This window comes from Podarcis tiliguerta (assembly GCF_965153285.1).
Source record: "Podarcis tiliguerta genome assembly, chromosome: 11".
NCBI classification, from domain to species: domain Eukaryota; kingdom Metazoa; phylum Chordata; class Lepidosauria; order Squamata; family Lacertidae; genus Podarcis; species Podarcis tiliguerta.
In genome coordinates, this window is record NC_139544.1 from 32,467,527 (window position 1) to 32,482,908 (window position 15,382).

Below are 15,382 nucleotides of genomic sequence, written 5' to 3' on the forward strand. Positions count from 1 at the left end.
GTATCACAGTGCTTTAAATGCATGTGGATTTGGCCTTCGTTGGGTTCTACTTTGTCCACACTTTCATGGTGAAGCGGGGAAATGGGCTAGATAAAATGAAGAACAATGGCCTGGATACCAAAGAGCCATCCAGGAATGGTAGGACTCCTTCCATTAGCTGAGGAAAATGGTGTTCCGTCCAGGCTATTACTAGAGTATGGCGATGGGGTGGCATGTTGCTGCAAAGGGTCACCCAACCCTCTGGAGCACATTTTTGAGGGGCAAATGTTCTGCAGGAGGAAGAGAATAGCATCAAAAAATACTACTCCCCCTTCTGCTGGCAGGAGCACCCCATTAGCCCAACTCCTTTCATCAGACACTCTACCAGTGAAACTATGTACAGTTAGGAAATGACAATATTTTATGTCCAACTTCCTTTTATAGCAAGACTATTCCAATTTATTTCTCTCATCCTAGAGACTGGTAGCCTTTTGAGGCATCTGTTTTCTTACTAACCTATGGTAGGGTGTGATTTATTTATCTTTTAAAGATGTGGTTTTTAAAAAAAATATTTATCATATTAAATCTAGAAACTCTTTCACAATCGTGCATTTTAAATGTTGTCTGTTGCAGGGAGTTGTGCTTTCTCTCTTTTATATTTGTCGTGCTTTAAAATAATCATTTAGATATGCTGAAAGAGTCTATTTGTCATCATAAGCTTTCATCACATGCAGAGGATTAGCCAGAAGACACAAAAGGCGCTTGTTTTACTATGTCAACCTGTCACATCCAAAGCTTCAGATAAAACAGACCTCCAGGTGATTTCAAGGTTTGTTGTGTGGGGTTTTTTTTAGGGGGGGGAACCCCATTAAAAACTATGCACATAAAGGATTATGCATGGCAGTTATCCAAAGAGTGCCCTTCAGAGGGAAGGGGAAGGGGGTATAAGGGCAAAAATTAGAAATGTTAACTATAAAGCTACCAAACTCTCCCTCCCATTTCCCTCTCAATTATATTATCTTTGTATTTCGTGTTAATCCAGCAAATTTCAGGCTAAAATAGAAATTCTCTTTGAATTTCATGTTAACATGGCAGATTTTAAATTAATTCTATTAGAATATTAAATATGAAAATACCTGATGCAACTGATGAATACTAAATTGGAAGCAAATAAATGAGGGGTGGGGAAATGTAAGAAGAAACCCATATATCATCATTGTCTCTTCAAATAGATGGTGTATATATGGGTGACCTAGTTCACTCATTTTAAGTGTGACAAACCATACGAAAAGATTTTTAGAATAACAAAGAAAACTCCTTTTCATGTGTGGTTTAGTAGGAGAGCAATTCACTAGGGATGGAGAAGCATCTGTTTACAAAACTCAGGTGGTTTATAAGGCAATTGTTCATTGCAAGTCTTCTGAAAACCTTGAGATGCTTTGCAAATATTATCAATAAAGCAGCAGTCATGCCGACTTACCCAGGGCCAACTTAAGCATATGCGCTGCTGTGGTGCAAAGATCCGCCCAGCACCCCCAAATTTAGTTTAGCCCCAAATTAACTTTTATTATGCTTATGTCACTATTATCATTTAATAAATAGCGCTCGCGCCTGCACAGCTCCAAAAGGAGGTTTTTCTGTGTGTGTTTTGTTTAAAACCAGATTTTCTAAAGAAGACAAAGAACACATTGGGAGTCAGTATAAAGACTCCACACATGCGCTTATGGGTGTAGGGAGGTGTCTGAAAGATGAGATGGGCGGGCACTGTGCGCATGTGTGGGAGAGCCATCTTGGGCAGCCTTTCATTATGGGAGCAACCTTATTTCTAGAGGAGCTGGGAGGGGCCTTGTGAACGCGTATATACGAGTTCTTCTTGGGAAGGTTCCAGAGCCTGTGCGTGCTCCCGTCACTTTTACTAGTGGTCCATGTTTCATAAGCGTACAGTAAGGTTGGTAGTACAATAGCTTTCTAAACAAGCATTTTGGTTTCCCTGCAAATGTCCCGGCCTTCAAGCACTCTGCACTTCAATCGGGAGAAAGCTGCACTCGCAGAGTTCAGGTGATACTGGATTTCAGCATTAATGTTGGCCCTTGTGGAAAAATAGGAGAAGGTAGGAGAAGTGATCGACATTTTCCAACGTTACACCACTGAGTTGGATTTGTGGCACCACAGAGGGGTTATTTTGTACTTGTTGGTGCAGCACTTTGGGGTTTTTTTAATGTTGAGTGATAGGCCAAGATTTTTGTAAGCTTCTGCAAAGATATTTAGGATAGTTTGGAGGTCATCCTCTGAGCGTGCACACATTACGTTGTCATCAGCATACTGAAGCTCTATGACGGAAGTTACGGTAACCTTACTCTTTGTTTTCAGCCTGCTCAGATTAAAGAGCTTTCTATCTGTTCAATATATGATTTCTACTCCGGTGGGGAGTTTCCTTTTGACAAAGTGTAGGATCGTAGCAATGAAAATAATGAATAGAGTTGGGGCAATAATACAACCCTGTTTAACACCTGACCCCACTGTGAATGGTTCGCTTTGAGAGCCATTGTTATCTGTGATTGTTGCTGTCCAGCCAATTTTCAGAAGGACAGTCCACAGGGCATTACGATTTACAGTGTTGAAAGCCCTTAGTCAAATCAATAAACACCATATACAGGGGTTGATTTTACTCTCTGCATTTTTCTTGAGCTGTCGAGAGGTGAAAATCATGTCCACTGTCCCCTTAGAAGGCCAAAAGCCATTCTGGGATTCAGGAAGAGTCACCTCGGATAGGGGTATGGCAACCCCGGCATATGGCAACCCAGGTCGGAAGTGTTGGTTTTTTTGGCGAATTTCCTAACAAATACCGGTAGCTCAAAAACTTCTTTTTTTGAGAGAGAGGTTTTGCAAGAAAGCTCAGAAACTTTGGCAAAAAAAAAAAAGAACCAACCCAACAACTTTGCCTCCCCCCAAAAGAAAAAAAGCTCAATAACTCCCCCCCCCAAAAGACCCCAACCCAACTTTTGTGTCCAGATTTTCAATTTTTGAAATATGGCAACCCCATAACTAGGGAGTGAACAGGTTAAATTAAGGAAGAGGTTCTGGTGAGAAGAAAATCACCATAGAATCCATGGATTTGTGTAGTTGGAAGGGACCCCAAGGGAATGACTGGAGGGTGGAGAGAGGGTGCCTATGTGTGTGCTGTGGTTTTGGCTTGCAGCTCCCAGATGGTTACCTATTAAGGAATGTGGTTCTCTGGTGGAAGAAGGTCCCTGCTTCGGGTTTAAAGGGAAGCTACATGTTCCTAAACAAATAGCAGAGCCCTATTGAGGAGTTGCCACCAGTCAGGGCTCCCCAGCACAATTTTAGAGAGAATGCCCAGGAAGATTGAAATGTTTCAGTGTTGTATCTGAAGTTTCTTTTAGCTGCTGCAAAGCAAAGTCTGTTTTGTATGATGCATTCTGTAATTAGGAACAATAAATTTGTGACAGCTCTATTGCATAAGGTATTTGCAGTACACATATTTACTCTTCAACATACCTGCAACCAAGATCCCAGGCCTTCTCCAGTTCCCATGTGCATATATTTTGAAAGGAAAATATATTTCTGACAGGATTCCTTTGTATTTTGTGCAAAGTGATCTAATGCTGCTGCTCTTCGGAAATTTATCTGCAATAATGAATATTCACAACGCTTTTCCTTCTGTAAATCTATTTGCTGATGAAAATTAATTTTTGCAGATGTGGGCAGAAATGATTTCATCAGCTTGTAGTCTAGCATATTTTCTTCTACAAATATTTGCCAAGCCTTTCAGACACATTCTAGCTAAATTCCTGGAATGAAATTTGAACACTTAAGCTTGCAGCTAAGATACAATGGTCCAAGCTTACATCTTGGCTATGGCAATGCCTTTCAGGGGTTTCAATACAGGACATGTTCCAACTTGCCAGCACTTTAAAATCTGAAAGAGAAATAATTAGTCCCTCATTCCTGAAAGTAAAGCTCTTTCCCCCACACTTCTGAACTGTCAACAAATGTACTTCCCACTGGCTTTTGTCATCCTTATGCTCACCATTGACTTTCTAATTCTAACCATCATTTTTCTGAATGGCACTAGTAATTTCATGCACCTGCATAAATGAAGAATTGGAATATGTGAAAGCTTTTACAACAGGACTAAAAGTGAGAAGAGCATATGAGAGAGAGAGAGAGAGAGAGAGAGAGAGAGAGAGAGAGAGAGAGAGAGAGAGATGCAAGCATAAGAATGAGTGCAGGGCCAGCCCTATCATTAGGCAGAGTGAAGCAGCTGCTTCAGGCAGATGATTCTGAGGGCAGATGTACCATGCAGCCTGCCCTGGACCCTCTTAGCCAGCATTTACCAACCTGATCCTCTCTAGATGTTTTGGACCGCAACTCCCATAAGCCCTGTCCAGCACAGCTGTGTAGTTGCAGTCCAAAATATCTGGAAAGAACCAGCTTGGCAAAAGCTGGTCTAAGCAATCCAGTTGCCCTCAGGTGCAGATGAAAACATTGCCCCATCAACAGTATGTACATAGCTGCCAGTCCAGTCAGCGTCTAAACATGGCATGGAGGAGGGGTGATTGCGCTATCTTGTTCTCAGGCGGCAAAATGTCTTGGGCCACTACAGAGGGGAAAAGAGACAAGTTCAAAATTAAGGAGGCAGAGAAGATTAGGGTTTAAAAAGCCCACCAAAACCCAGCAATCTCCCCCACTCTTGTTGTGCTAGTGTGCCTGTCATTTTGGCTCTGACTTAACAATATAAAAGATCGTTTGTGTCTTGTCTTATTGTCTATAAATCTGTCTCATTAGATAATTCTCTGGGGCCTCATCAAAAATGAAGCAAAAATAAAATGGCCCTGAGAGACAAATCGGAACGTATGCTGCCTGAGCAGGGGTATAATTAAACAGGAAGAGAGAGAAACAGGAGGACTCTCTTCCTGCAGAGAGACAGAGTGCAGCTGGTGTATCAGAGAAAAGTTCTGGACAACCTGTTTATTCAGCACTCATCCTCATTTGCTTGCACAAAGCTCACATGGTAGATTATGTCTGGTCTTGATTAAGCATTCATTTTGATTTGTTTACAGGGTGCTTATATGACAAAGAGCAGCCAGCCAGCATTCACCCTGATTTGCTTGTGGGGTATTCAATCATCTTCCCATTACTTGTTTGTTCACCCAACATTTTCAATGCATTTCCCTGTCACTTTCCAAAACGCAAAAAGTTCATTTTTAAAAAATGGATTTGTGACACAGCATATCTCACCCTCTCATAAAATATCAGAGCTGTCTACAGCAGTATAAAAACATTAAAAGCAGTATTTATAACCACGCAAACCTAAACTCCCAGCATGCATTTGAATCTCTGCCGCAAAATACAGTCTGGAGGCACCCAGAGTCTGACAGGGAAGCAGAGGCACCCTGAAAATTTTAAAATGTTATACAAGGTGTGAGTTAAGTGAGATATCCTGACATTACCCCCCAAATTGCATGTTGTTATAAGCTGCATATTAGGTCTCTGGGTTTAAAAATAAATAAAAAATAAAGCCCCTCCCCCCCAGACATCAAGGATATTTATTTTAAACATGTTTGCATTCCTCGTTCAACAAAGGAGTTCAGATTATGATATTGATTTGTTCATTCTAATTTGAAATTTACTCTGCCAATCAGCAAAAAAGGCTCCCATGGCACTGATAACATGCCTTGTAACAAGTGAGATCCATTCATCCATCTAGCTCAATACTGTCTGCAGCGGCTCTCAAGGGTTTGAGACAGGAGTCTTTACCTAGAAATGCTGAGGACTGAACCTGCAGCCATCAGTATGCGAGCTAGACCCAATTGCTACAGTTTTATTGTACTATATTCTTACTCAATATTTTATAACCGGCCAATTTATACCTCCACATGTGTCCCTCCCACACACAAACAAACGTACAAATATCAAATATTATTATGCTACTGCCTAATAACTTGTTGTGCAGATGTAGCATGGGGAAGAAATATATTTAAATAAAGGAAACAAATATAACCTGAGCTCTAACATATGCTTCAATATTACTACACAGGGCTGTCAATCAGGGAGACGGATGTGATGTTGCTAGGATACCTTTTGAAATTACATTTATTCATTGCTCGATGTGCACACATGTCTTCTATATACTAGATTGGAAAAGTGATAAAAACCACATTTATAGCATAAAAGAAACAAGGCTCTATCAATTTTTAAAAGGGCAAAGCACAAACTGAAAGCATGACTTCCTTTGCTACTGAGTAAATTAAGACCACAGGCATAGAATGATATACCACCAAAGATTAACAGTTGCATTGAACTCTCTGTACCTCTGCAAAGGGGAGGGGGAGGGAATCGCCTTTGTTCTCCATAGTTCTTCAACATGTCAGAGGAACAATGTCTTAAAGGAGAAGCTGCTGACATAAATTCATCTGCATATGCTTTACACCTTTTACAAAGGCCCTTCAACAGTTTACTAAATAATGTAAGTTGACACAAGATGAAGTTTTTTTAAAAAAAGAAATCATCCCTAAGTGGCTAAAAGACAGAAACCAAATTTCAGACAATAGAGAGCTGTTTCTCACCAAAGTTAAGTGTAACAAAGGAAAAATAGCAGTCTCCATTAGGACCATGAGTTGGAAAAACTGATAGACAACCTCTAATCAATTTTCATTAGTGCAGTATAAAAGGCTGTGAAAGAAACCAGGTTTGATAATCCAGTGTGCTTTTCCAATCATAGTGCACAAAAGCTGTGATCAGTGGAATAAAGGAACCAAACACCATCAAAAATAACAAAAGGTGGCTGGTGAGTGGGACTAGATTAGCAATTATTGGGGCTTCTAGAGACTCCAGAGCAACAAGATGGTTATTTATTTCACTGAAAGAAATCCATAATGCTGATGGATTGTTTAATTTACATATGAACGTTTAAGTTGTAAAAAATGCCTAATAGAGTTGAGCTGTGGAATGTCAGAATTCACAAGCTACTGTTTTCTGGATCTCAGAGACAAACTACTCATATGTTTTGTTCTTGAGTACTTTATATTTCCTGAGAAATTGCCATCACAGAGGGCCCAGACCAGATCAGGATGCTGGTGTGGGGGGATTTTTGCCCTTTGTCCCTTCTGTGGTCCTGATCCAGATTGGGGTCCCACAAGTTTGCCGGGAGGAAAAGAAAACAATTCACTTTCACTGGTCTCCCATTTGTATTATGGGTCTGATAATGATACTGGCCTACCTGACAGAGAAGTTTTAAGGATTTCTGAGAATATGTGAGAAGCACTTTTGACAGGATACTTAAACTGTATGATACACATGCTAGATATTATTTATTATTAGTTTAATATTTCATTTGTTCACATTTGCTTTGTCAGCATGTGTGAAAAATGTAGATATAAAGGGCAATTTATTTCCATCTTGTCAAACCGTAGTCTGCTCTATCTTGGGATTGCCTGATGATGAAATCTTTCTAAATGTGACACTTGTGAATCCAGATCACTTGCACATTTGGCTTGGTTCTCTTTATTTTTGGCTCTGTTTATCCTCTCAGTGAGCATCCCAATGCATAACAAACAAATCCAGCTGGCTGAATAAAGCCTTTGCATAAATTAAGAGGGAGAATCTCACATTATGCTCGTTTTTCATCTAAGATGTGTGTGACAGTCCGGGTAGAAGAAGCCCCTGTGTTTTCAGACTTCCATTAGAAAATTCTCTAAAGGCATCTTCTTTCCTGTGTCTGGCAGAGATTCTGTAAACCTCTGGCAGTGGGTTCAACTAGTTCTGCTTTCTTGAAGCACAAAAATAACCACAAACTTTTTGTAAGAGTCATCCAGTCTTTTCATTGTCTGTATCTATAATATTGGAGACAGCTAGATAATTGCGGGTAAAGCATGACTAAGAATAAGAATAGCTTATGCACAAATTCTTATTTTCAATCCAATTCATTTTTATTTATTTATTTATTTTGCAAAATTCAGGGAAGTCAATAGAGGCTCTGCTTGAGTAAATGACAATGACTTTGATTCAAATTTAAAGACGTTAGAATTGGTTCATAATATGGTAGAATTTCCTCCATGCAATTGTGTGGAGAAAGTACTGTATGAGCTCAAAGTATGTATGTACACCAGAGAGCAGGGACTCCTATAACTGTGTCAGGCAGCAGAGGAATCAACCCCCATGGCAAGTTGCCAGGAATGGATAAAACAAGGGAAAATCCTTACCATCTGCTTTTTATTCAATATATACAGAGAGAGGCTTGAGAATGCAGCCTCTTGGAATAATGGCGTTGTCCCGAGTAAATCTCCACCCTCTTTTCTTCCACCTCCTCATTCGTCAACAGCACACACACCCCTTACAGTTGCTGCTTAGCGCCATCTGTCTTTGAGCTCTTTGCTCTCCTACTTTTAAGACTCACCAGGTTCTGGGAGATGGTGGGTCTGGAATGCTTTCTAGTGATAACATGTCAACCAGCAGTTCTGGCTCTGCCTCCTCTCCCATTATTTCCCGACTTTTCCCTTCATCTTCCTCTGAGCTGTGACCTCCCTCAAACCTCTGTTGTAATTCTGAACTGTCTTCTTCTCTGGAAGGGTCAGGCTGGGGAGGCGGTCTCCACCATTCCTTCTCTGCCCAGTCCCTGACAAACTGTGGTAGGTCTCTTTGGATATATATCCCCATCATGAAAACTGTTTCTGCCCTTTGTCCCAAGCAAGTAGCAAACTTGTTTACAAAACGAAGATTCAGGCAAGGTTGTCTTAGGGTGGTTACTCGCAGGGCACTAGAAATTATGGTGGCAACTCCCCACCGGGGTCATCTGAAAACAAAGGAAGCACTTTTCTCCCTTCAATAGTATTGTTTTTACCAATTATTAATTAATTAATTAATTAATTAATTAATACCCCACCCATATGCAAAATTAAGCTATAGTCATTTAAATAATTAATCAAATAAAATTCCTTTAATCAACCAAATCCAAATAACTTTGTTGTACTAGCCATTGGCCATGTCAAATCTGAATCAAAAATAAATACAAGTAAAAGGGGTGTCACACCACAAATAATGGTCTTTATTTAGATCTCTGTGTCTCCTTTACAGTTCACTGCTATATTGTCCAGGGTCTTCTTTCTGTTCTGAGAAAGAAAGCCAGGTAGCAACAGCAAATCCAGCTGTTTTCCAGGGTGAGCTTTGCACAGTGGAGAACAGCAAGGTGGCAACAATAGTTACCCCACTTGAACCCAATTTGACCTTTATCAATCAAATTACCGTAGCTAACTAAGCCCACATACCCAAACTGAGAACGAGCCAACAGCCTGAGAAACCCCTTGAGACCCTGCACAATGCCAATGATCAAAACATGCAGAAGGATCCTTTAATCAAGTTTCAGCCCTAACCAAAATATATGTATAGATGAAAGCACAGTAAAAATAATATTTTTTATAATTATCTACCAACATTTACATGTTTGCATTTTTTAAACTGCAGGAATAGTGGGATCTAAACAGTTGTGTTTGATAAAATCACACGTGTCCAGTTCATATTTTGAATCACATATACTTTCAGTGATCATATAACTTCCAGCCATCTTTTTTTCAAAAATGTGGGCAGATCTCATTACAGTGCTCCATAATATATCCTATTGGGTAATTTACTTTGCTCTTTTATTTGGCCTTGGAGATCACATTGATTCATTAATTCCTGGTACATATCTGCTTTTACAACTTTGTTTTGCTCTCCCATATTCTTGGATCTGACTGGATGTAGTTTTCCCCTGATCTGGGTCACTATGGACTAAGCATGTTTGTGTCCCATTTATGGTGTTTTATCTGTCTCCATGCCAGCAGGAAGGTTTCCTCAAATATCTGTTTTCTGTCTCAGTGAGTATTAGCAATGGCAGTAGTCCAAAGGTAAGTGTCCAAATTATATCAGATACTACCAATGGGATAATTGGAAATAACTTCCTTTGAAATAATGAAACTTTCTGGATTTTAATAACAATAGCTTGTCATATTCTGAGTCCTAGGTCCATGTATACTAGGTCCATGTATACTATATACATTTCAAGCATTATCATTTTAAACAAACATGGCTTCCCCCACCCCCTTAGTTTGTTAAGACTCCTAAGAGTTGTAAAAAGATCCCTATTGTCCTTGCAAAGCTACAATACGCAGAATGGTTTAACCATCTCCCCGCAGGCAACTCAGGGTATTATAGCTCTGTGAGGAGAACAGGATTCTCCCAAGGGCGCTCTCTCATACTCTTCAACTGCCTTGGAAAACCTGGGACATCCCGTCCCCATCCCCACGCAAGAGTACGGCAGCCATTTTAGGTGCCTTGCTCTTGTGTGATTGCAGACCAAGGTCTCGCCCTGAAAAAAAGTGGTTATTTTCAGGTCTGCAATTTTGCACGGTGTTCCAAATCACATGTTTGGAGGCACCGTGCTCCCAATCTCATGTGGGTCACATGACTCACACGGGATTTTGTCCCAGATTTTGGTTGTGTCATGGTGGAGGGAATGCTCTCTATAGCCTGAACAAACTGTAGCTCCCAGGATTGTTTGGGAGAAGCTATGACTGCTTAAACTGGTAATATGATGCTTGAAATGTATAGTGCAAATGAGGCCCAACTCTCTCCTCCACCCTCCTGCCCCCAAGCACCTGAAATAAGACAGACCTTTCAGTCATGTCACCTCACCTTTATCACAGTCTAACTTTGGGATTCCTGCTACAGGTAGGTAGCCGTGTTGGTCTGCCGTAGTTGAAGTATCTGAAGAAGTGTGCATGCACACGAAAGCTTGTACTAATAACAAACTTAGTTGGTCTCTAAGGTGCTACTGGAAGGAATGTTTTTATTTTGTTTGGAATTCCTGTTCCTGAGGGATTCTCAAATACATCACCCTCTCTTGTTATCTGGGGAAGGAGGGAGCAGTTTTCTAAGTTCTGATGACCCTCTTACTCAAATACTTGGAGAGACGTCGAGGCATTAAGAGACTATTTCCTAACAATTAGTTTCTACAGAGAAAACATTAACCAACAGTTCTGGACCATTAATGAAACAGAAGAATAGTCAGTCAGAAGCTGTAACAACATTAATGCATTAATAATACAATGAGCATTTTCATTCATTCTTTTTAAGGAAAACATTTCCCCTGGATTATGGGATAGTTAATTCAAAATATCTGTGGTAATACAGTGTGGTTAGAGAGGTTGAGTATAATCCAATATAATAATAATGTCCAGATTACTGTAAATAGTTTCTAGAGGTAGTAGCTATGTTAGTTTGTTGCAGCAAAAACAACAAAAAGCTTAAAGACTAACACATTGCTTCAGAAGTTGTAGTGGCACAGAATGGAACCAGCCCAGTTGTCAACTGAAAGGACCATCAACAGAATACAACATCTTTGCAGAAAAATCTGCACTAGTTTCTTTTTTTTCTTTTTTTCTTTTTTTGTTAGTATACACAGGTAGCTTGTGTGCGGGACCATTTTCCACAGCGGGACCATTTTCCACAGCATATCCCTGACCAACCCCTGCAATCATTGAGAGAAGCACTTTTAGTTGCAGTAAATGATGTCTGCTGCATGAATACTAGGAGCAGAGGATTTAGTGCGGCAGTGCCAATAATGTGGAACACCTTACATCAAACAAGCACCATCAATTTTGAGGGTTGTTTCACATGTCATACTAAGCCAAATCATGGCTTCACATGAATGTGCAAGCATTTGGGATACTCAAGAAGTACTGTGGCTGCGTTGTTCTGCTGCTGAACTGCACTGAGCCATGGATCCAAACCTGGGCTTGTGGTTTAGCTCTATTTAGATGTAACCAAGGTTTGCCCTATGGTTTATGGTGCGTAGGTTGTCCAGGGCTGCTAAACCACAAGCCTGGTTTCAGACTGACATGTCAATCTCTTCTGCTGGAGCAAACACACTCATGCACTCATGCTAAACCATGGTTTAGAATAGCATAGCGTGTCAACTAGGTCTAAGTGGCATATACTTGCTAAATATGTATTTAATCACTCAAGCCTTCTCTGGAATGTGACCCAGCCATGTGTTATCTGTTCTGTCCTTGACCAATTGACTAGTTTATTCTTTGTATTGAATTTATATTGTTCAAGGAGAATTTTATGTTGCTCACCTCTTAGAATTTTTTAAACATAGATATAATTATTATTGGCATATGCTTGCATAGACTAGAGGTTATGATGAGTGGGTCTCAAACTTTCCCTCCCTCAGATCATTTAAAAATTCCTGACCTGAAGGTTTCGGCAGACCACTGAATTTTGTAGAATCCAGACTGCAATACAACAAAGGACGCAATGCGAATACAATAGAAGACCAATATGGATATTTTATGGTGATAGAGATGCCATTTCCCATCTTCAACCACAGATCTACAGACATGCTACAGACCAGCTGAATGAAAACCACAATTGGGGAACCTCTGCTCTAGATAATTGTCTCAGGCCCACAAACGTTTATTCAAGAGGCAGCTAACGTGTGCCCTGGAGATGTTGTTGAACTTCAACACCTATAAGCCCAATGCTCTTGAATGTTGCAAGTCATAGTCCAACAACATCTGGAGAGCATCATGTGAGCTCCTCCTGGTTTATGCCATAATAAATTTGCTAGTCTGTATGGTATCAATATAAGATTATTGGCTATTTCTGCAGATTAGATTAGGAACCTGACATGATTATATCTGTGTACTTATTGTATTTTCTTGTATAATGTGTGGAGTGCAGGATATAGCTAAGAAGTTGAGCTGAATAAGCATTTGGGGCAGAGACACCACCTCTTTCTATGAGCTCTTCCTCTGAAACAGATGCTCCTTCCATGAGCAAAGTACATGAAACTTTTAGTCCAGGCATGTCCAACAGGTAGATCTACTGGTACATCACTGGACATCTGCGGTAGATCACTGGTAGACCATTGGCTCCCCCCAAAGAAGCTGAACAACTGTGGCGCCCCTAAAAAAAGCTCAGCATTTTACCTCCTCCCTGAAAAAAGTCAACAAATTTGACCCGAACCCCCCCTCCCAAAATGGGTCTTCCTCCTTTCTAAAAAAAGCTCAACAACATTCAACCTTGACCTGAACCTGAAAAAAAGGGGTAGATCACGGCCAGTGAGTAGAGTAACTCTGTGAGTAGATCGCAGTCTCTTGGGAGTTGGCCACCCTTGTAATAGTCTATCTAGCTGAGTATTGTCTACAACTGACTGTCAGTTGCTCTCTAGAGCTTCAAGCAGGGGGCTGCACCAGCCCAACCTGGAGATGCCAGGGATTGAATCTGGGATCTTCTGCATGCAAAACAGATGCTCTTCCATTGAGCGATTGGCTTCCATTGGCTCTTTCATAAATGTAAGGATCCATGTTTATATATTCAAAGAGCTCTTTGTCAATGCCAATGCCATGTATAGGAATCCTTCAGCACGCAAATATGTGCTGATAGGTCCTGTGGCACAGTAACATCATGAAATTTTGTCTGGTCTTCTGTATAGCTGAGAACCATTTCTGGGGGGAAATGAGCCAGGCACTCTCCCATTCAAACAATGGAACTGCAAACTCTGTAGACTATCAGTACTGAAGTTTCCCCTGTCACCTTTTGAGCATGGGTGTCTTCGCGCGTGTGCCCCCCCCCCTTGCCTCTCTTCCTTATTTTAACAATCCAGTCAGAGAGCACACCAGATCCACACCAGAGGGCATCAACTTACTTCACCTCATCCATTTGATTTCTTATTGATGACAGCAGGAGGCCTGACATTTGCCAGTAGATAGAAAACCTAGGAAAGGATAACTGCTTAGTGAGAATTCTACAAGCCTCAACAAAGCAATTTGGAAAATGATCATGTGACTGTGTGCGTATGGGTGTGCATGCCTGCTTGAATTACAATGTCTCACTTTTATTCACTCTCTCTCACACACACACACTTACATTTTAGAGAACTGTCTGGAATGGGGCTATAGATTTCCTGCTTTGTCAGTCCACACTAAACCTCAGAGGAGGCAATTCTTACTTTCTCTTCACACCATCACCTGCAGCTAATTGTGCTCTGGAAAGAAACTGTTTGCTGAGCTTAAAAAACATTCCGCATAGGAAGTGGATCAGCTTGTTCCCACTCAAAACCATTTGTTACGTCCCACAAATGTTCTGTCTTCTGTATGATTCATAATGAAAAGGATTTGCAGATCTCATATAATTATGTCCATTAGTTTTGTGGCATTAGCTAGCGTAAAAGCCTATTCAAATTTGTTCCTGCGGTCTGCATGTTAGGAAAAGGAGACAATGTTCACAATATACCACAAAACTGTCTTCTGAACAGTGTTGTCATCGGCCAACCTATGGCAGCTGTAGGAAGCGCCAGATTTTTCTTCAAGGGGTTTTTGTGGGTTTTTTTGGTGGGGGAGTGTAGCTAGTGTTCCCTCATCTCCAAACTCTGTTTGGGAGGATCTCCTGCTTTTTTAAAAGACAAAAACTGACCAGGAGCAACAGCTTTCAATATTTCCTGGGATCAGCTAAAATCTATGTAGGCCATATTGCGTGTTGGAGAAAATGCAAAGAAACTGTTTACATTTGTGTGATATTTTAATCAACCTTAACATATGTATGACGATAATAATATAATAATTGGTTTTTCTAATGGATTTTAGAAGGATTAGACAAATTTACAGAGGGTATATCTTCTCTGTACTTCACTTTCACAAAGAAGCATCTTGATAGGGAGTGACAGAGGGCAGATTTCCCCCTTCCTCCTCAGCATGTGAGGGACGCGGGTGGCACTGTGGGTTAAACCACAGAGCCTAGGATTTGCCGATCAGAAGGTTGGCGGTTCGAATCCCCGCGACGGGGTGAGCTCCCATTGCTCGGTCCCTGCTCCTGCCAACCTAGCAGTTCGAAAGCACATCAAAGTACAAGTAGATAAATAGGTACCGCTCCGGCGGAAAGGTAAACGGCGTTTCCGTGCGCTGCTCTGGTTCGCCAGAAGCGGCTTAGTCATGCTGGCCACATGACCTGGAAGCTGTACACCGGCTCCCTCGGCCAATAAAGCAAGATGAGCGCCGCAACTCCAGAGTCGGCCACGACTGGACCTAATGGTCAGGGGTCCCTTTACCTTTACCTCAGCATGTGAGCATAAACACTTGGCAAGTCAGAACATTAGGAGGAATGGGAAGTTTGGTTGCACTGCCCATACTAAACGGAAGGGGCAGGGTAGATCAAGACAGTGCCAATATCAGGTGTAAGCATCCTTGCTCTCTTGTAAAGGCCCACTCCCCTGCAGGCAACCCACTGTCGTTTTCTGTAAACTTCTTTCTGTCCTCCACGCAAGCAGTGACCAGAATGAGAAAACAGAGCTCCCTTCTCCCTCTCTTTCTCAGAAGCTGTATGGATTGGGAGGGGGCAAGGT